Raw genomic sequence first — 21,276 nt, 5'->3', positions numbered from 1 at the left:
GTGAAGGACCAGTTAAGAACAAGGATAGGGTGATGCTTGCAACTCAACAGGCACAGCTACAGAAATGGGAGGGGCACTTCAAGGAACTGTTAAACTGTGAAGACTACCAAGAGGAACAAATAAGAGATGTTCCAAAAAATGGTTCAAATGGCTCTGAGCACTATGGGACTCAACTGCTGAGGTCACAAGTCCCCAAGAACGTAGAACTACTTAAACCTAACTAACCTAAGTACATCACATACATCCATGCCCGAGGCAGGATTCGAACCTGCGACCGTAGCGGTCGCGCGGTTCCAGACTGTAGCGCCCAGAACCGCTCGGCCACTCCGGCCGGCGAGATGTTCCAGAGGAAGTCGAAGAACATCAAGTTATAAATTTGCGGTGCCCCACAATGGACGAAATTAGGATGGCTTTGAAAACACTAAAGAATACAAAGGCTCCAGGCCTAGACAACATAGCACCGGAGTTCTTAAAAGCCAAAATTGAACGTTCTGTTAAAATGCTCCATCCCTCGCTGAAGCGTATTTGGTGTGAAGAGAAATCTCCAAAGGAGTGGAAAAATAGTTTCGTGGTAAAGCTCCCAAAATAGGGAAATTTGTCAGACCGTAACAACTGAGTGATATTACATTGTTGTCAGTGCCCAGTAAGGTCCTCACCAGAATAATTTTAAACAGAATTAAAGTGTCTCTTGAAAAGCAACTGCATAAAGAACAGGCCAGTTTTAGGGCACAACGCAGCTGTGTTGATCTTATTAACACTCTTAGGATCATTTTAGAGCAAAGCAAAGAATTCCAAGCAACCATGTACTGGGCATTCATTGATTTTCAAAAGGCCTTCAATTCTGTGAAACATAAAGTACTCTGGCAGGTGTTGCAGAAGTATGGCATACCACAGAAGACCTTAAACATCATAAAAGATCTATATGATTGCTACATCATATGACAGAGCCCTTAAAAGTAACAACTGGAGTCCAGCAGGGTTGCATTTTATCATCAACACTTTTTCTACTTGTTCTAGACTCAGTTATGAGAAGAGTCACAGCAGGCAGGAGACAAGGAATCCAGTGGAGGATCCATGAACGTCTGAAGGATTCGGATTTTGCAGATGACATAGTTTTATTAGCTCAAAGGCTGACTGATATGCAAGGTAAATTAAACTTGCTGAAAGAAGAAGCAGAGACTGCTGGCCTCAAGATAAATACAGACAAAACAAAGGAAATGAGAGTAAATTCAGGGAACATGGAGGTGCCACTGTTAATAGGGGAGCAGCGGGTGGAGACTGTCAACTCATTCCTGTATCTGGGTAGTACAGTGATGGAAGATGGAGCTGAAGATGATGTGAAAAATCGCATCAAAAAGGCAAATGCTGCCTCCAGACAGTGTATCCAATATGGAAAAATAGAAATATCATGTACAAAACAAAAGCCCATATTTTTCATACAAATGTGAAGGCTGTCCTTCTGTATGCCAGTATGGATAAAAAGATAAAATCCCAGTTACAAAGCTTCATAAACAGATGTCTTCAATGCATCATGAATATCTGATGGCCAGAAAAAATATATAATGAGGAGCTCTGCCGAATAACAAACCAGATACCTATAGAAGACCAGATACGAGAGCGAAAGTGGGGTTGGTTTGGGCACACCTTGAGAAAACCAGGTGGAGCCATCGAGAAAAAAGCATTGGAATGGAATCCCCAGGGAACAAGGAAGAGAGGAAGACCTAGGGGCACATGGAAGAGGACAGTGGAAGGGGAAGCAAAAAAGAGTTGGCAAGGCCTGCGCAGAATTGAGGCAAATGGCCAAAGACAGAGACAGATGGCGAGTTCTCCTGGATGCCCTATGCCTCCACAGGGGCCAAAGGAATCAAGTCAAGTAAGTCACAATGTTATGCATGAAGCTCTTGTCAAACCCAAGAACATAATTCTCCCTGCTGTTCATTTAAATTAAAAACATTAAGGCCATGGACAAAACTGGGGAAGCATTTATCTATTTGTGTGAGAAATTGCCACATCTTAGTGAGGCAAAAATGAAAGGATGATTATTGTGGGTCACCAGACATACAAGCTGTACAAAGACGAGCATTTCAATGCCATCCTGGAAGGTGATGACCAGTTACCTCGGGATATCTTTGTTCAAGTGTGAAAGAACTTTTTAGGAAATAAGAGGGCAGAAAAAGTATAAGGATCTTGTGGCAAATCTGCACAGCTGCAATAGACAGAGCTGTAACATCTCCTTAAAGTTACATTTCCTAGATTCCCACTTGGACTGCTTTCCTAACAATGTTGTGCTGCAACTGACGAGCATGGAGAACACTTCCACCAGCAAATTTTGGACATGAAGATGAGATATGAGGGAAAGTGAAGAACATCAATCTTAGCTGATTACTGCTGCATACTAATTAGGGAATCACCAGCAGTAAACTAGAAATGCCAGGTAAAGCGGTTGTGCCTTCAGCGAGGGATGACACCAAGGTAACTATGTGCGTAAACCTAGATAGGCGATAATGTAATGTTATCATAACTTGAAAACAAGAGGTAACCTTGCATTTTCATTAACATTTTCATTATTGGCACTCCCAAAAACATAAAGATTAGCTGTTTGCATGACAGTTACAGGAAAAAAGTGAAATTTTGTTGGCTAGTGTAACTTGTAGGAGGAGATGAAGATAAGTGTTTCACATCCTGTTGACAACAAGGTCATTAGAGATGGAGCACAAGCTACAGTTAGGGAAGGATGGAGATGGAAAGCATCAGTGCTCTTTTTGAATGAACCATTCTGGCATTTGTCTTAATCAATTTACAGAAATCATGGAAAACCCAAATCAGGATGCTGGACATGTGTTTGAACTGTCGTCCTCCCAAATGAAAGTCCAGTGCGCTGACCACTGCAGTAACTTGCAGAAGTAGCTTCTGCGAGTGACTTTCTGACGTTTACTTGCTAGTAGACACACACCAACAGTTGGAGCTGCTGGTGGTAGCGGTCATGAGCGCATGAGGTGTTTTCTTAGCTGAAGCAGGCTTTGATCAAAAGCTATAACATATGGCAATCTTTTCATTGTGCCTGTCTGTGACTCAATGGGCCATCTTTGCAGCGAGAGCAGCAATCTGTTCTTTTCCTAATATTGTGGACATTTTGACCCAGAGTTTCCATTATTCTATTTCATATTGTTGTTATTCCAGCCCAGATTTTCCATTGTTTGGTTTTGTGATGAAGTAACGATTGTTTTACATTAAATATATTGTTCTAGCTTTACAAAACCTACATTAGAATGCCACATTCTTTTCCTGTAATAGTTGAAAATTTTTCTGATTTAAACCAAACTTTAACTAAAGAGTTTTACGGTCATTGTACAGTTTACTGAGATATGTATTGACATCTCATGTACAGTTTTAAAATACTTTGAACACAGATGCATTTATGGTAAATGTCCACAACCATAGATCATTTATTTATTTTCAAGTTCTGTGGATCCTTGATGCGAATGTATTACTAGGATGTTGAACATGTCAGGTTATCACAGTAATAGCCACATGTAGATGATCATGAGGCAGCCGATTTAACATATATAAGCAGATATATGAAAAAGGATACACACATGTCAAATAATTACACACAAAAATTTAGATAAGAACACAGATAATAGTACAGTAATGACATAGATGATTGCATAAATAATAGTGCAGTAATGACATAGATGATTACATAAACAAATTTAAAGTAATTCATCTAAAAAATGTTCTGCCAACAAGTGATATGCTAATCTACATAATCAGTTCTATTAGAAATGCGTGAAACTAAACACAAATTCAAGATGTATTACACATTATCGAAGAATCCCTGTAAAGAATAGAAAGAATTATCCAAAAGATAAAGTTTTAGCTCTGTTATGAATTTAGTAAGATCCCCAGTGATTGATATGATATGGACAGGAAGTTTATTGAACACTTTTATACTTGAATAATGAACTCCTTTCTGTACCGTGCTGAGATTTAAAAAATCATTGTGAAGATCATGTTTTCTTCTTGTATTGTGACCATGGTATGCACTATTCATTTTGAAAATTGCTTAATTTTTACTCATGAAGCACATTAGTGACAAGATGAATTGACAAGGCATGGTGAGGATCCCCAGCTGTTTGAATAAATTTCTGCAAGAAGATCTAGGATGCACTCTACTCAAAATCCTGATAACTCTCTTCAGTGCAACAAAGGCTTTATTTGCTTGTGGTTGATTTCCCCAGAATATGATGCCAAATGTCATAAGTGAACGGAAATAACCAATGTATGCAGTTTTGATTTTTTCCATGTCACAAACAAATGCAATTGAGCGAATGGCAAATGCTGCTGAATTCAGTCTTTTACATAGGTCAGTGATGTGGACAGACCAGTTTAGTTTGTTGTCAATATGTAAACCCAGAAATTTGGAAGATACAACTTTCACTATTTCTTTGTCTCCACATTTTATTTCAACATTTTCCAATATTTTTGTGTACTGTTTGAAACTATGAAATGAGTCAGGGTCAGACCATTTGCATTGAACCAATCTAGAACTTCTTGGAATATAGTGGTTGCAGTGTTCTCTAGACTGCAGTTGGGTACCTTGTCAGTCATAATGGTGGTGTCATCTGCAAATTGGGTGAAGTGTGCTTCTTGGGTCACACACCATGGGAGGCCATTTACAAAGGTTAAGAAAAGTAAGGGACCAAGCACCGAGCCATGTGGCACTCCACATTTTAATGTACCCCAGTCAGAGCTGGCAGGCACCTTTGCACGATTGTTTAATACTACCTTCTGATTTCTGTCATCTAGATACGACTCAAGCCACTTCCCTACTTTATCTTTTAAGCCATAATGCTCAGCTTTTCTTAGTAGAATCTTGTTATCTACACAGTCAAATGCTTTTGACAGATCACAAAAGATTCCAACTGGTGACATTTTCTTGTTTATTGATTCAAGGAGTTGGTTGACAAACGAGAAAATGGCTTGTTCCGTTGAAACACCCTTTTGTAATCCAAACTGATTTTTATTAAGAATGTTATATTTATTAAGGTGAGCCATGATTCTATTGTACATAAGTTTCTCAAGGATTTTTGAAAAACTTGTTAACAATTAAATTGGGTGGTAGTTAGAAACCTCTGCTTTATCACTCTTTTTGAAGAGTGGTTTAACAACTGAAAATTTTAGTCTATTAGGGGCAGTACCTTGATTTAGAGATTCATTAAATATGTAACACAGAACTTTAAGAATATATTTGTGGCAATGTTTCAGTACTTTGAAGATATATTGTCCACACCAGTAGAATTTTTGTTTTTCATTTGCCATATCACCTTCTCAGTCTCATCTGCTGTGATGTAGGGTACATACATCGGGCTAATTTTTCTCTGCACTGCTTTTTGTAGAAGGTTCATGGCTTCATCCATAGACCCTTTACATCCAATTTGATCCACTGCTGTCAGAAAATGATTGTTGAAGATATTGGCAACTATTTCCCCTTCATCTACCATGCTTCCATTGTGACACACTTGGATACTATTGGATACTATCTGTATCCTCTGAAACTCTTCCTGTCTCCCTTTTTACCCCCTTCCAGATTGTTTTTATTTTATTATTTGATCTGTTAATTTCAGATTTGATAAACACACTCTTGGATTTTTTAATAACATTCTTTAGAATGTTACAGTACAATCTGCAGTGTTCCCTATCCTGAGGTTTATCAGAATTTCTGAAAGAAACATAAAGCATTCTCTTTTTTCTACATGAAGTTTAAGTTTTTATTTGCTTAGTGAGCCACTGTCTCCTACAATTGTTCCAGTTTGTGCTTTTTGAAATTTTCTTAGGAAATACAGCTTCAAAAAGGGCAACAAATTCATTTAGGAAAAGGTTGACTTTATCATTACATTTTTCACCTGATATACTGCCTCCCAATCTAACTGCTCCAAATGCCTATTGAAAGTTTCCAGATTCTCACTGTTGATTAACCTGTATGGTCTACTGACAGAACTGCTCTTGTTAGCAGGGCTTACCTCATGTATTTCCAACAGCTACCCATCATGGTCAGAGAGACCATTTAAGATTTTTGTTACAAATATATTTTCAATTCTATTATTATCTACAAAAATATTGTCAGTCAGACTTATACAGTTCTTTGTTACCCTAGTGGGAAAGTCAGCAACTGCCCTCGGACTGAAAGAATTCATTACATTCTCAAACTCTCTTCTATCATTGTTACAGGTAAGAAAACGTACATTAAAATCACCAAGCATTATTATTTCTTTGGTTTTTGAATACAATTAAGTTAAAAGAGATTCTAGTTGCTTGAGGAATACACTGACCTTTCCTGAGGGAGCTCTGTAGACAGCAATAACATAAATATAAATCAGAAAATATGATGCTAAAATAAACATCTACTGGACATAAGGTTACATGTAACTCATAAAAGCATCGACAGCCAGTCAGCTGCTAGTGTTTGAACAGTTCCTGACATACACTACAGGCCATTAAAATTGCTACACCAAGAAGAAATGCAGATGATAAATGGGTATTCATTCGACAAATATATTACACTGGAACTGTCATGTGATAACATTTTCACACAGTTTGGGTGCATATATCCTGAGAAATCAGTACCCAAGACAACCACCTCTGATACACCTGGGCATTGAGTCAAACAGAGCTTGGATGGGGTGTACAGGTACAACTGCCCATGCAGCTTCAACATGATACCACAGTTCATCAACAGTAGTGACTGGCGTATTGTGACAAGCCAGTTGCTCGGCCACCATTGACCAGACATTTTCAATTCGTGAGAGATCTGGAGAATGTGCTGGCCAGGGCACCAGTTGAACATTTTCTGTATCCAGAAAGGCCTGTACAGGACCTGCAACATACGGTCGTGCATTATCTTGTTGAAATGTAGGGTTTCGTAGGGATCTAATGAAGGGTAGAGCCACGGGTCGTAACACATCCGAAATGTAACGTCCAGTGTTCAAAGTGCTGTCAATGCAAACAAGAGGTGACCGAGACGTGTAACCAATGGCACCCCATACCATCACACCGGGTGATACGCCAGTATGGCGATTATGAATACACGCTTCCAATGTGTGTTCACCGCGATGTTGCCAAACACGGATGCGACCATCATGATGCTATAAACAGAACCTGGATTCAACCAAAAAAATTATGTTTTGCCATTTGTGCACCCAGGTTTGTCGTTGAGTACACCATCGCATGCACTCCTGTCTGTGATGCAGCGTCAAGGGTAACCGCAGCCATGGTCTCCGAGCTGATAGTCCATGCTGCTGCAACGTCGTCGAACTGTTCGTGCAGATGGTTGTTGTCTTGCAAACGTCCCCATCTGTTGACTCAGGGATCAAGATGTGGCTGCATGATCCATTACAGCCATGCAGATAGGATGCCTCTCATCTCGACTGCTAGTGATACGAGGCCATTGGGATCCAGCATGGCGTTCCATATTACCATCCTGAACCCACTGATTCCATATTCTGCTAACAGTCATTGGATCTCGACCAACACGAGCAGCAATATCACGATACGATAAACCGCAATCGCGATAAGCTACAATCCGACTTTTATCAAAGTCATAAACATGATGGTACACATTTCTCCTCCTTACACGAGGCATCCAACAATGTTTCACCAGGCAACATCAGTCAACTGCTGTTTGTGAATGAGAAATCAGTTGGAAACTTTCCTCATGTCAGCACGTTGTAGGTGTTGCCACCGGTGCCAACCTTGTGTGAATGCTCTGAAAAGCTAATCATTTGCATATCACAGCATCTTCTTCCTGTCGGTGAAATTTTGCATCTGTAGCATATCATCTTCGTGGTGTAGCAATTTTAATGGCCAGTAGTGTAAATCAAGCTATTTAAAGGAAAGTCTTTTTAATACTTAGCTGTGATTAAAATATTTGTTTTTCCCTGACAAGCAATCCAATACACCACACATAGATTCAGAAAGCCAATATTCATCACAATGGTAAGGTACATAGGGTGACAAATATTGACCTAAATGAAATAAAATCATCATAACTCCTGGGCAGTTTGCGTTAGAATGTTCAGACTTCTCAGTTGGCTATGAGGTATGATGGGAATTAGCATGTATTCTATGCTTTGGTTTAACAATGAAGCCCACTTTCATTTGGATGGATTCACCAGTAAATAAAATTGGCACATTTGAGAGTCTGAGAATCCACTTCTCTGTCAGTGGGTGACTGCACGGTATGCAGCATCCTGTCATGGAAGAAATCGTGCAATATTCCTTGATGGCACAGTGACTATTGAATGGTACATGAAGGTTTTGGAAGATGATTTCATCCCCATTATCCAAAGTGATCCTGATTTCAACAAGATGTGGTTCATGCAAGACAGAGCTCAACCCCATCGAAGTATGAGAGTGTTTGATGTCCTGGAGGAGCACTTTGGGGACTGCATTCTGGCTCTGGGGTACCCAGAGGCCCTGGCATTGGCCTCGATTGGCCACCATATTCTACAGATCTGAACACATGCGTCCCCTTTTTGTGGGGCTACATTAAAGTCAAAGTCTACAGCAATAATCCCACAACCATTGCTGAGCTGAAAACAACCATTCAGGAGGTCATCAACAGCATCAATGTTCCAACACTTCAGCGGGACATGCAGAATTTTACTGTTCGTCTGTGCTGCATCATTGCCAATTATGGCAGGCTTATCAAACATGTCAAAACCTGAATATCTGTAGTCACATTTACATGTTGAATAAAGTGTGTACATGCCATAGTTCATGTTTTTTTCCCTTCATATAGTTCAATAATTGTCACCCTGTATGTAAGATCTCTGATAAAGTAGCAATGTAAGTCATATGGTATGAGATGAGCATTTCTGTCCCACAACCTCTTGGTCTGTGAGTAGATAATGCTTGATTATGACTAGGGATTTGAATATTTCAAAATATTCCTCATAGGTGGCTGACATTCAGTACCATGTCATTATAATTTTTCCACTGGTTATCCCTACCTAATCCCTGGTTCTCAGTTCATCATAAAACACATATTCTTTGCTAATACTGAGGATGTAGTGCAACAAAATAAGCATGCCTAGTCATTAACCTTGAGACATACCTGCAGTAGTTAATGAGTTCACTCACTTTTGAAGAATTTCTGAGGACCAAGTTTTATGTTTTTGTAAGTCTTTGTGTGTGAATTAAGTTGAGAGAGGAAAGTTCCACAGGAATGTAAGTAATTTAGGGAAAAAAGGTACCAACTCACTGAATAGTAAAGGTATTGAGTCGTTGACAGGCACATACGTAGTCAGCCAGAAAAATATAATAAGAAAAGTTCTGGCAGAGTGTAAATAATTTATATGTAAAGGAGAGCACTCAAGCACTCACTGAACAGCAAAAGAATTGAGCCAGTGACAGGCAAATACAAAAAACAATGAAAACTTTGCTAGTTTTCAGAAGAAAAAAAGTTTTTGTGCGTGCCTGTCAGCAATTCAGCACTTCTGCTAATTAATGAGTGGTCTCCTTTGCTCCTAAATTACTTACAGTCTGTGTGTGTGTGTGTGTGTGTGTGTGTGTGTGTGTGTGTGCACTAGCATAAATGTGAAGCTAGCAAAGTTGTCAAATTGTTTATGTTTTTGTTAGTGATTTAATACATGTGCTATTTGGTGAGTTTGTACCTATATTCCTTATATTATTTAAATTAAGATGAGAAGATAAAGGTTTTCACTTACATAGTTTGACAGTTATAAATTTTGTTTTGTATGCTCTTCAATGTTAATTGCAGTGACTGTTAGTTCCAAGAGTGAAACTGCTTTTGAAAGCCTTTGAAGATGTTTTTAACTTGATTAGATATACCATTCATTCATTAGATCCATAATGAGAAGATCCTCGAGGATGTGGAACATGCAAGGGAAACAAAAATACATAACACATATTTACAAGACAGTGGATATATGATGCTCTTTTTATAGATTCTTAGTAAAATAATCCACAAAGACATAGTTCCAGTTAGAGATTAACACAAAGCTTCATACAGACATATAAATGTACACACTCATCTTGTACAAACCTCTCCATCTTCTCAGACCACTGTGACATGCATGGCAGAACATACTGTAGTCTCCATTGTACCAGTTATTAAGACTGCTACTTGTTCTGTTCACGTATGGAGAGTGGGGAGGATGACTTTAAATGCCTCTGTGTGCACCATAATTAATCTAATCTTGCCTTCATGATCCCGATGGGAACAGTACACAAGGAGCTGTAGTATATTCTTAGAATCATCATTTAAAGCACATTTTGAAACTTGAAGTAGGCTTTTGTGAGATAGCTTGCATAATCTTGTGTCTGTCAGCTCCGTTTCTTCAGCCTCTGCATGGCACTCTTTCATGAGTCAAACAAACCTGTGACCATTTGTGTTGTCCTCCTCTGTATATGTTCAGTATACCCCATTAGTCATAATGGTTACGGGTCGCACACACTTGATCCATACTTTAGAGTGGGATGCATGAGTGATTTGTAAGAAATCAACTTTATGGACTGACTGCATTTCCCCAGTATTCTACTAACAAACAAGTCTTATACCTGCTTAATCTATTACTGTGCTTATGTGGTCATTCCATTTCATATCTCTACTAAATGTTACACCCAGGTATTTTTGCATGAGTTGACCAATTCCAAGTCTAAATGTTGTGTGACTAGGACATCCCATCGGGTAGACTGTTCGCAGGGTGCAAGTCTTTCGATTTGACATCACTTCAACAACTTGTGTGTCAATGGGGATGAAATGATAATGATTAAGACAACATAACACCCAGTCCCTGAGCGGAGAAAATCCCTGACCCAGCCAGGAATCGAACCCGGGCCCTTAGTATTGACATTCTGTCACACTGACCATTCAGCTACTGGGGGCGAACAATTCCCACTGTGACTCATTGATACTGTAATCGTAGGAAAGTACCTTTTCTTTATTTTGTGAAATGCAAAATTTTAATAAGTTGGAATGTCCTTTACCTGTGATTTCTTTATGGCCCCCAGTATCTAGTCCATTGTCTTGCTCTGATTTGGTTTTCAACTGGTTTTTAAATAATGGACACATCACAGTAGTCATTTAACTTGGTTCATTGTTAGTCACAGGGAGATGCTTCTATTAACTTTTCTTATAGTGACAATATTCATGCAGTGCACTTTTGCAAGTAAGTTGTAACTGACATTTATTGTGAAGTTTGCTTTGATTACATACTCACTGACATAACAGCGATCTGATAACTGATATAACATAGATATTCATGTTATTACATGCTACCTGTGGGCTTTTACATTTAGACATCACATATTGGTGAAAATTTGCACTGAGATGTGAACCAGATAGTTGTTAAATACAGAATTTGTACACATTGAGAGGTTAACTTGATACTTGCTTAACAACAACTCAAAAGTTTTTGCATAGATGTTTGCAAGTTGATGGCTAGACACAAACTGCAAATTTCCTGTCTAGTGGTAGTATACAGGATGAACATTAATAAAACTGACAAACTGTATGGAATGATTTCTGACAGGAAATGGAGGAAAAAAGGTTCTATGAGCACGTGTCCGGAAATGCATCATTGCCACAGTAGGAGGTGCTGATGAATCACAGTTCCTCTGATTGCATGCCTTGTGTTCCTTGTGTGTTTTGTGTGTTGCAGGCTGCGTGATTGATACAGCATACTGTAAACAACAGAGTGGTATGGTACTCATGTCAGGAACAAGCTGAGGTGGTGTTCATGTATGGCAAAGCAGATGGAAACAGTCAGGAGGCAGTATGGCTATACCAGGAGGAGTACTTCACTGACACCAACCGCATCACACAACATTTCAAGTCCTTTCTGGACGTTTGTGTGATCATGGGTTCTTTCGACAGACAAACATGCAGGGAGATGACAGACTATGCATACACCAGATGTGGAAGACTGGGTTCTACAGGATATCGAGATGAACCCTAGTACCAGCTCCAGATCTGGTGTATGCACAGTCCATCACCTCACTGCACGTTCATCTGTATGAATGGACTCACAATCACACAAATGCCCAAGAAGCATTTGAAATGTTGTGTGATGTGGTTGCTGTGTGTGAGGGTACTTCTCCTGGTACAGCCTTGTGCCTCTTGAGCGTTTCCATCTGCTTAGCTATACACAAACACCATCTCAGCTTGTTCCTAATATGAATACTGGGCCATTCTGCTTCTTACAATATGCTGTGTCAATCACGCAGCCTGCAATACACAATGAACCCACAGTATGTGGAAAGAGGAACTGTCACTCGTCAGTGCCATCTACCGGGGCCAAGATGCATTTCTGGACACATATTCATAGTGTTGTGGGTTGGCAGGAGAGCCAACACCGGTTTACTAGAGGAAGCAGAAAGGCACGCGTTTTAGCTCACGCAGGCTGGCGTGAGGTCTGGAACAGGAGAAGGAAATTAGACTTTAGAAAAACGGACGTAGCTGGTGGAATACTTAACTTTAATCCATTAATGATGAGCATCGCTCTTGGCTGTACATGATTCAGTATCAATAGTAACTGGTAATGGCGCCTTGCTAGGTCGTAGCAAATGACGTAGCTGAAGGCTATGCTAACTATCGTCTCGGCAAATGAGAGCGTATTTTGTCAGTGAACCATCACTAGCAAAGTCGGTTGTACAACTGAGGCGAGTGCTAGGAAGTCTCTCTAGACCTGCCATGTGGCGGCGCTCGGTCTGCAATCACTGATAGTGGCAACACGCGGGTCCGACGTATACTAACAGACCGCAGCCAATTTAAAGGCTACCACCTAGCAAGTGTGGTGTCTGGCAGTGACACCACACATAGGACCTTTTTTCCTCCATTTCCAGACAGGATCCATCCCTGCAGTTTGTCAGTTTGATTAACATTCACCCTGCATAAGGTGCAGTCAAATGAAAATGAGACAGATGAGAAAAAAGTAAGTAAACTTTTTATTATTTTAAAAGTAATCACCATAGCTGATACCATGTTTATCCCAATGTGAGGCAAGACGGTCATCACCTTCATAGAAAAATGTTTGTAGTTGACTATGGAACCAAATATCTTCCTTTAAGACTCCAAAAATATGGAAATCACATGAAGAGATATCAGGTCTGTAGGACTGGGGGATGTGTAAGGGCTTCCCAGGAAAATTTCTACAGCATAATCGAAAAGCAAGCATGCCAGCTCCAAGAAGATCATTACCATTTCCTTTGACTGCAAAGGCCCACTACTCATTGAATTTCTGGAACACAGAGCCACTATTAATGCACTGTGGTATGTGAACACACTCTGGAAAAACTGAAGTGTGCCATCAAGACCAAATGCCCAGGAATGTTGAAGTGTGGCATCATTCTGTTGCAGAATAATGCCCACTCACATGTTGCCAAGATTGTTTCAACTATGATGCAGAAATTTCCCTGGGAAGCCCTTACCCATCCTCCATACAGTCCCAATCTCTCCCCATGTGATTTACATATTTCTGGGGCCTTGAAGAGAGACATTCGTGGCCATCAGTTTGCTTCAGACAAAGACTGGATACAATTGTGATTCTGTATTTAACCACAAACCTTTTTCCTTGAAGGTATTGACCATCTTGTCTCACAGTTGGATAATGTATTCACAGTTATGATGATTACCTCTAAAACAACAAAAAGTTTACTTACATTTTTCCCATGTGTCTCATTTTCATTTTATGGCCCCTTATAAAAATGTGACATTTATGTTGTGTGCATTGTGCAACGAAAATTACAGTTTCCCCTGTTTTTATGACAAATAGCACCCAGAACATGTAAATCATCAACTCTAAAATGATAACAGTACCTTATTTTATATACAAAGTCCTCGTGTACCCAATACAATCCCTTCATGGAAATTTATTTGCAATCTCAAATTTTCCTTTGGCTTTCCTTTTCACGTATTTTGTGGTACACAATATACTAAGCATTATTTCACTTTATTTGCAATGTAAGCAATGAAAAAAAACTGAAAATAGTAACAAAAAGTTTCTGCTTAAGGGCTCTACCCCATGAGCCTAGGATTACCATTCAGTAATTTTTCCACAGTGCCAACCACTGTTAGGAAATGACACTAACATAAGTGGCTCTTGCCTCACCCAGCGTGCATTAAAAAAAAATTTTTTTTTTTCTAAGTGCTTGGCCATCAGGAGCTCCCACTTCTGTCACTTTCATTTCTGGCCAAGCACTATGTACAGCACAAGTTTAGATAAAAATCAGTGATGACAATTAGGCACAGTCCCATTGTGAGTCAAATGCTTTTTGAAAACCAAGAAATACTTTATCTGAACGGCTGCTTTGATCTATAGCTTTCAGGGTGTCATAAGAAAAGTGCCAGTTGGGTTTCACACAATCAATGCTTCTGGAATCCATTATGGTTGGCATGGAGCAGGTAATTCTGTTCAAAATACCTCATTGTACATGAGCTCACAATTTGTTCCGAGCCCCTACAACAAACAGATGTCAAGGACACTCAGTGGTAGTTTTATGGATTTCAGCAGAAGGGTGTAACCTGTGCTGTCTTCCTACTACTGGGCACAGATTGTGTTTGAGAGATCTACAGTAGCTTGTAGTTAAAATAGGGGCTAACTCAGCCACAAATGTAATATAAAATGTAACAAAAATTCCATCAGGACCTGGAGCTTTGTTCAATTGTAGTGAGTTCAATTGTTTCTCAATACCACAGACACGAATATCTATATCACTCATCTCTCCAGTGGTTCGAGAATTAAACCAGGGCAATACACCTGGATTTTCATTTGCAAAGGAACAGTTGAAAACAGGGTTAAGCGTTTCTGCACTTGCTTTGTTAACTTCAATTTCGGTCCCTGTCTTGTCTGTTGTGTCTGGCCTTTAACTTTTATACCTCTAACAGCCTTTACATATGAACAGAATATAAGTTTTGTGACAGATGCTTCAATAATATTCTGCTAAGGCAGTCACTGAAGACTTTCGAATTGCCCTCATTAAAGCAAATTAATTTCATTCAGACTCGCCCTATCTTTAGCTATATGTTTTGTTTTGCAGCTTTTATGCGGTAGCCTCTGTTTGTTTAGAAGTTTCTGTATGGTGGCTGTATATCATGGAGGGTTCAGCCACCATTAATTGTTCTACTAGGTACATATCTATCAAGTCTGTGGTTAGCTATTCTTCTAAATCTGAGCCATAGTTCTTCCAAAGGCTCCTTTCCAGAACTAAATGTTTTGAGTTCCTTGTTGACATATGACACTATTGTCTCTTTATCTCGTTTGTTGAAAATATAATCCTTCTACTTGTTTAATTGCCCTTTGTGCTTTGCTAATCATTGTTGCTATAACTTTCTCAAGTTCATTGAGATCATTTTCAATGTGGCCGAGTGGTTCTAGGTGCTTGAGTCTGGAACCGCGTGACTGCTACGGTTGCAGGTTCGAATCCTGCCTTGGGCATGGATGTGTGTGATGTCCTTAGGTTAGTTAGGTTTAAGTAGTTCTAAGTTCTAGGGGACTGATGACAGATGTTAAGTCTCATAGTGCTCAGAGCCATTTTTTGGACCTTAAAGAGAGCAGGTTTATTTGTTGCTATTAGATCCAATAGGTCTCCATCATGAGTGGGCTTATGAACAACATGTTATGGGTAGCTCTCAGAGAACACGTTTAGTAGTGTTTTGCAAGGGGTTTGTCATGCCAATCACTTGTTGTTGTTGTTGCTGTTGTGGTCTTCAGTCCTGAGACTGGTTTGATGCAGCTCTCCATGCTACTCTATGCTGTGCAAGCTTCTTCATCTCCCAGTACCTACTGCAGCCTACATCCTTCTGTATCTGTTTAGTGTATTCATCTCTTGGTCTCCCTCTACGACTTTTACCCTCCACGCTGCCCTCCAGTACTAAATTGGTGATCCCTTGATGCCTCAGAACATGTCCTACCAACCGATCCCTTCTTCCATACATGGCTACACTCCATACAAATACTTTCAGAAACGACTTAAATCAATATTCGATGTTAACAAATTTCTCTTCTTTAGAAACGCTTTCCTGCCATTGCCAGTCTACATTTTATATCCTCTCTACTTCAACCATCATCAGTTATTTTTTTCCCCAAATAGCAAAACTCCTTTACTACTTTAAATGTCTCATTTCCTAATGTAATTCCCTCTGCATCACCCGACATAATTTGACTACATTCCATTATCCTTGTTTTGCTTTTGTTGATGTTCATCTTATATCCTCCTTTCAAGACACTGTCCATTCCGTTCAACTGCTCTTCCAAGTCCTATGCTGTTTCTGACAGAATTACAATGTCATTGGCGAACCTCAAAGTTTTTATTTCTACTCCATGGATTTTAATACCTACTCCGAACTTTTCTTTTGTTTCCTTTACTGCTTGCTCAATGTACAGATTGAATAGCATCGGGGAGAGGCTACAACCCTGTCTCACTCCCTTCCCAACCACTGTTTCCCTTTCATGTCCCTCGACTCTTATAACTGCAATCTGCTTTCTGTACAAATTGTAAATAGCCTTTCGCTCCCTGTATTTTACCCATGCCACCTTCAGAATTTGAAAGAGAGTCTTCCAGTCAACATTGTCAAAAGTTTTCTCTAAGTCTACAAATGCTAGAAACATAGGTTTGCCTTTCCTTAATCTTTCTTCTAAGATAAGTCGTAGTGTCAGTATTGCCTCACGTATTCCAACATTTCTATGGAATCCAAACTGATCTTCCGCAAGGTCGGCTTCTACCAGTTTTTCCATTCGTCTGTAAAGAATTTGCGATAGTATTTTGCAGCTGTGGCTTATTAAACTGATAGTTTGGTAATTTTCACATCTGAAAACACCTGTTTTCTTTGAGATTGGAATTATTATATTCTTCCTGAAGTCTGAGGGAGTTTTGCCTGTCTCATACACCTTGCTCACCAGATGGTAGAGTTTTGTCAGGACTGGCTCTCCCAAGGCTGTCAGTAGTTCTAATGGAATGTTGTCTACTCCTGGGGCCTTGTTTCGACTTAGGTCTTTCAGTGCTCTGTCAAACTCTTCACGCAGTATCATATCTCCCATTTCATCTTCATCTACATCCTCTTCCATTCCCATAATATTGTCCTCAAGAACATCGCCCATGTATAGACCCTCTATATACTCCTTCCACCTTTCTGCTTACCCTACTTTGCTTAGAACAGGGTTTCCATCTGAGCTCTTGATATTCATGCAAGTGGTTCTCTTTTCTCCAAAGGTGTTTTTATTTTTCCTGTATTCAGTATCTATCTTACCCCTCATGAGATAAGCCTCTACATCCTTACATTTGTCCTCTAGCCATCCCTGCTTAGCTATTTTGCACTTCCTGTCGATCTCATTTTTGAGACGATTGTATTCCTTTTTGCCTGCTTCATTTCCTGCATTTTTGTGTTTTCTTCTTTCATCAATTAAATTCAATATCTCTTCTGTTACTCAAGGATTTCTATTAATGCTCATCTTTTTACCTACTTGATCCTCTGCTACCTTCACTATTTCGTTCCTCAAAGCTACTCATTCTTCTTCTACTGTAATACTTTCCCCCATTCCTGTCAATTGTTCCCTTATGCGCTCCCTGGAACTATGTACAACCTCTGGTTCTTTCATTTTATCCAGGTCCCATCTCCTTAAATTCACACCTTTTTGCAGTTTCTTCAGTTTTAATCTACAGTTCGTAACCAATAGATTATGGTCAGAGTCCACATCTGCCCCTGGAAATGTCTTACAATTTAAAATTTGGTTCCTAAATCTCTGTCTTACCATTATATAATCTATCTGAACCCTTTAGTATCTCCAGGGTTCTTCCATGTATACAACCTTCTTTCATGATTCTTGAACCAAGTGTTAGCTATGATTAATTTCTGCTCTGTGCAAAATTCTACCAGGAGGCTTCCTCTTTCATTTCTTAGGCCCCAATCCATATTCACCTACTACATTTCCTTCTCTTCCTTTACCTACTGTCAAATTCCAGTCACCCATGGCTATTAAATTTTCGTCTCCCTTCACTACCTGAATAATTTCTTTTATCTCATCATACATTTCATCAATTTCTTCATCATCTGCAGAGCTAGTTGGCATATAAACTTGTACTGCTGTAGAAGGTGTGGGCTTTGTGTCTATCTTGGCCACAATAATGCATTCACTATGCTGTTTGTAGTAGCTTACCCGCACTCCTATTTTTTAATTCATTATTAAACCTATTCCTGCATTACCCATATTTGATTTTGTATTTATGACTCTGTATTCACCTGACCGAAAGTCTTGTTCCTCCTGCCACCGAACTTCACTAATTCCCACTATATCTAACTTTAACCTATCTATTTCCCCTTTTAAACTTCCTAACTTACCTGCCTGATGAAGGGATCTGACATTCCACGCTCCGATCCATAGAATGCCAGTTTTCTTTCTCCTGATAATGACGTCTCCCATTTGTTACATTAGGAGATGAGTCTGTGATTGATACTGAGTCTTTCCCAAACAACCTCACATGCAGCTTCAGTTTCAACTTGGTGGGTCTAATTTTCTTTTACACTATGATAAATCATCACCTCTACTTACCATTGGCCCATTCTTTGATATATGCTTATATTTTCCTCAAATATCTCTCTGCTGATATTAAACCACTTTCTGTGCCTAGTTTAATGTGAGCTCCACAGCTTTTTAGGAGCACATCAAACTCTGGCACTTTGTCGTGAGTGCCGTAGCGGTGAATCATTAGGATTTTAATGCACTCGCCTGTTCAGGGAATTTCTTTAGATCTTAGATCTTATACTGATACTTTGGGTCCCTTGCTGTTGTTATCTAGACTGGATGGAAAGTTGCCTAAAAAGAAAGTTGCCTCTGAAATGCAGTGCACACCCACCCCATTTACAGGGACCCTTCAGTTCTCAACCCTGTGGTACATATTTAGGTAGTCACAGTCTAGTTTGTCACAGAACTTCTGAAGTCTCTGGTTCAACCCTTCCAGTTAACTCTTAACCATAACTGAGGGCCATTATTAGTTCTGGGGACAACACAGCAAATTGTGAGCTTCATTGAAACACTATGTGCATGCAAGGCTGGTCTTCTCATCCCTTTCTGCCAGTCACTGGAATGGTCCAAGTATGATCTAAGAATTTAGACAATACATATCCTTTGTTACAACATATGCCACAGTCTGTAGTTGGTTGCACACTGTTCCCTCAAGGGTTGCTGGAATAGCCTATTCACCATGTCGAACAAAGTCACCAAGAGTACACACTGAGTTCACCTGGTGTTCTTTCTCATTCCTTTGTGACAAAGGAAACAACGGGAGTGGAAAGTGATTGGGGCTGTGTAGACAAAAAACTTTAACAATAATTAAATATGTTTATTAATAATTTCAACAACTCTGAGAGCATACACAATATGACACAAGCAAGATATTTAGTGCTCAATTTTCCTAGATGCAAAAACTTAATATCCAACATAATAGAGCACACAATAAAACAATCTGCACCTTTGATTTCGTTAACTTTACAATAAAGGTGGTATGAAACATACAGAATACAAAATAAGGACCGAACAGGTGATATATATATATGATTGAAACTATCGCTACAGAGCAGAAACATGGGTAATAAACAAGCATCAGAGAAGCAAATAGCTTGTGGGGAAATTGTGATATCTTTAGGCTGGACTGTGTACCAAACGCCAACATAAGAGAGCTATGTGTGTCGATAAATCAATGATAGACACCACAGAGATGAAATGCCTAAATGGTATGGACATCTGGAATGGATGGACAATAACTGATGGCCAAAGAAAATGTGGCAATGGACCCCAGTGGAAAGAAGAATGCGAGAATGACCTAGGAGGAGCACAACAGCAAAAGAGAACAAGAAAACACATGTATCTATTGATAGCTGCAACAGTCAGAAGATGTGCTTTATTGGTGCTGCACATTTTAGCAATTCTGACCAAGACAAAGTCATGCTGCAGTGTTCTTTGTTGGCATGCAAGTGCAGAAGTGTGTATAGAATCACTAAGTGAGAAATCCATGTGATACACACATTTATTTATATATGAAGAATTTTCCTTTGCGTGAGACCACATGTACAAGACTAATGTGCCAATTTGAAGCTCTAGATCCCCATATTTTATTGCTCATGTTGCTTCTGCATAATCACAATAATCATTTCTATTTTGATATACCGTACTGTGAAATTTCGACCATCTGTGAGTGTCGCGATAAACTCGTACTGTTATCATTAATTATAGGCTTAAACTTAATTGTGCTCTTTTAAAATTTTGAGAACAATAGGCCTATCCTTGTTTAAAACAGTTGTTCTCTAATTTCATTGTACAGTTATGTGAGACACAGGTTATTTTTAAGAATTTTCAGATGCTTACAAAGTTATATTTTCAAAAGTTACTGGTACAAATGTTTTGCACACGTAATTTATTTCATAGCAAATCAGTGTTTGTAGTATGCAGTTCTGCCAAAGAATACATCACCCCTGAATTTCATTGTACATCATCACAAATAAATGTGTGTTTTTGAGAATTTTCAGAGTCTACCATTGTCTTTTTCATAATCTATGAGCAGTCTGTAATAAATTGACATTCATGATTTACTGTTGCAGATATTCTAACTAACATATTGTTAAATCTTGTTTTTCCTTAAAGAGGGATATCCCTATATATTATTTGCATTTATCACAAATTAATTCTGTTTTCAAGTTTGCTAACAAGTATAATGAACCTCAGAACATTTTAGGAAACTAGTAATTTTTACCATAGGTTTTTGTGTTGCCTTAATAGAAATCTTGTTTCATGTATTTGCTTCAATTCTTACAGAGAATTAGCAACTTTTTAGCTCAACAGATTGAAAAATGATCAGAGGGTTTAATTTAAAGTTATTTGTTGATTGCCTTGCACCAGCCACAATGCACCCCCACTGTGAATGCTGCTCTCGAACATGAAACAAGTTGGTTGACATTTGTAAGCAGGTGGAAATTGCCCTGACTACTGTCAAATGATTGGCAGCTGTTGCAAATCAGTGTGTTGAAAGAGCTCCCAAGAGTTGTGTACCTGTGATACCAGTACCAGAGGTACTTCAAGTAATATCCTCTCCTGAGGATCCTCTCCCCTCTATAGAAAGTACAGGATCTGTCATTATTTGGCCACATGACTGCAACAGGCATGTGAGTGGTAGATCTAGGTATCATGTACAGGATGGACAGGGACCAGGTAGAACTCGGGGTGTTGTGCCATTTGCCCTAACCAACAAGTTTGAGATTCTGTC

The sequence above is a fragment of the Schistocerca americana genome, chromosome 7 (genome assembly GCF_021461395.2).
Source record: "Schistocerca americana isolate TAMUIC-IGC-003095 chromosome 7, iqSchAmer2.1, whole genome shotgun sequence".
Taxonomy (NCBI): domain Eukaryota; kingdom Metazoa; phylum Arthropoda; class Insecta; order Orthoptera; family Acrididae; genus Schistocerca; species Schistocerca americana.
The sequence above is the reverse complement of the archived record's forward strand: the minus strand, read 5'-3'. Positions refer to the sequence as shown.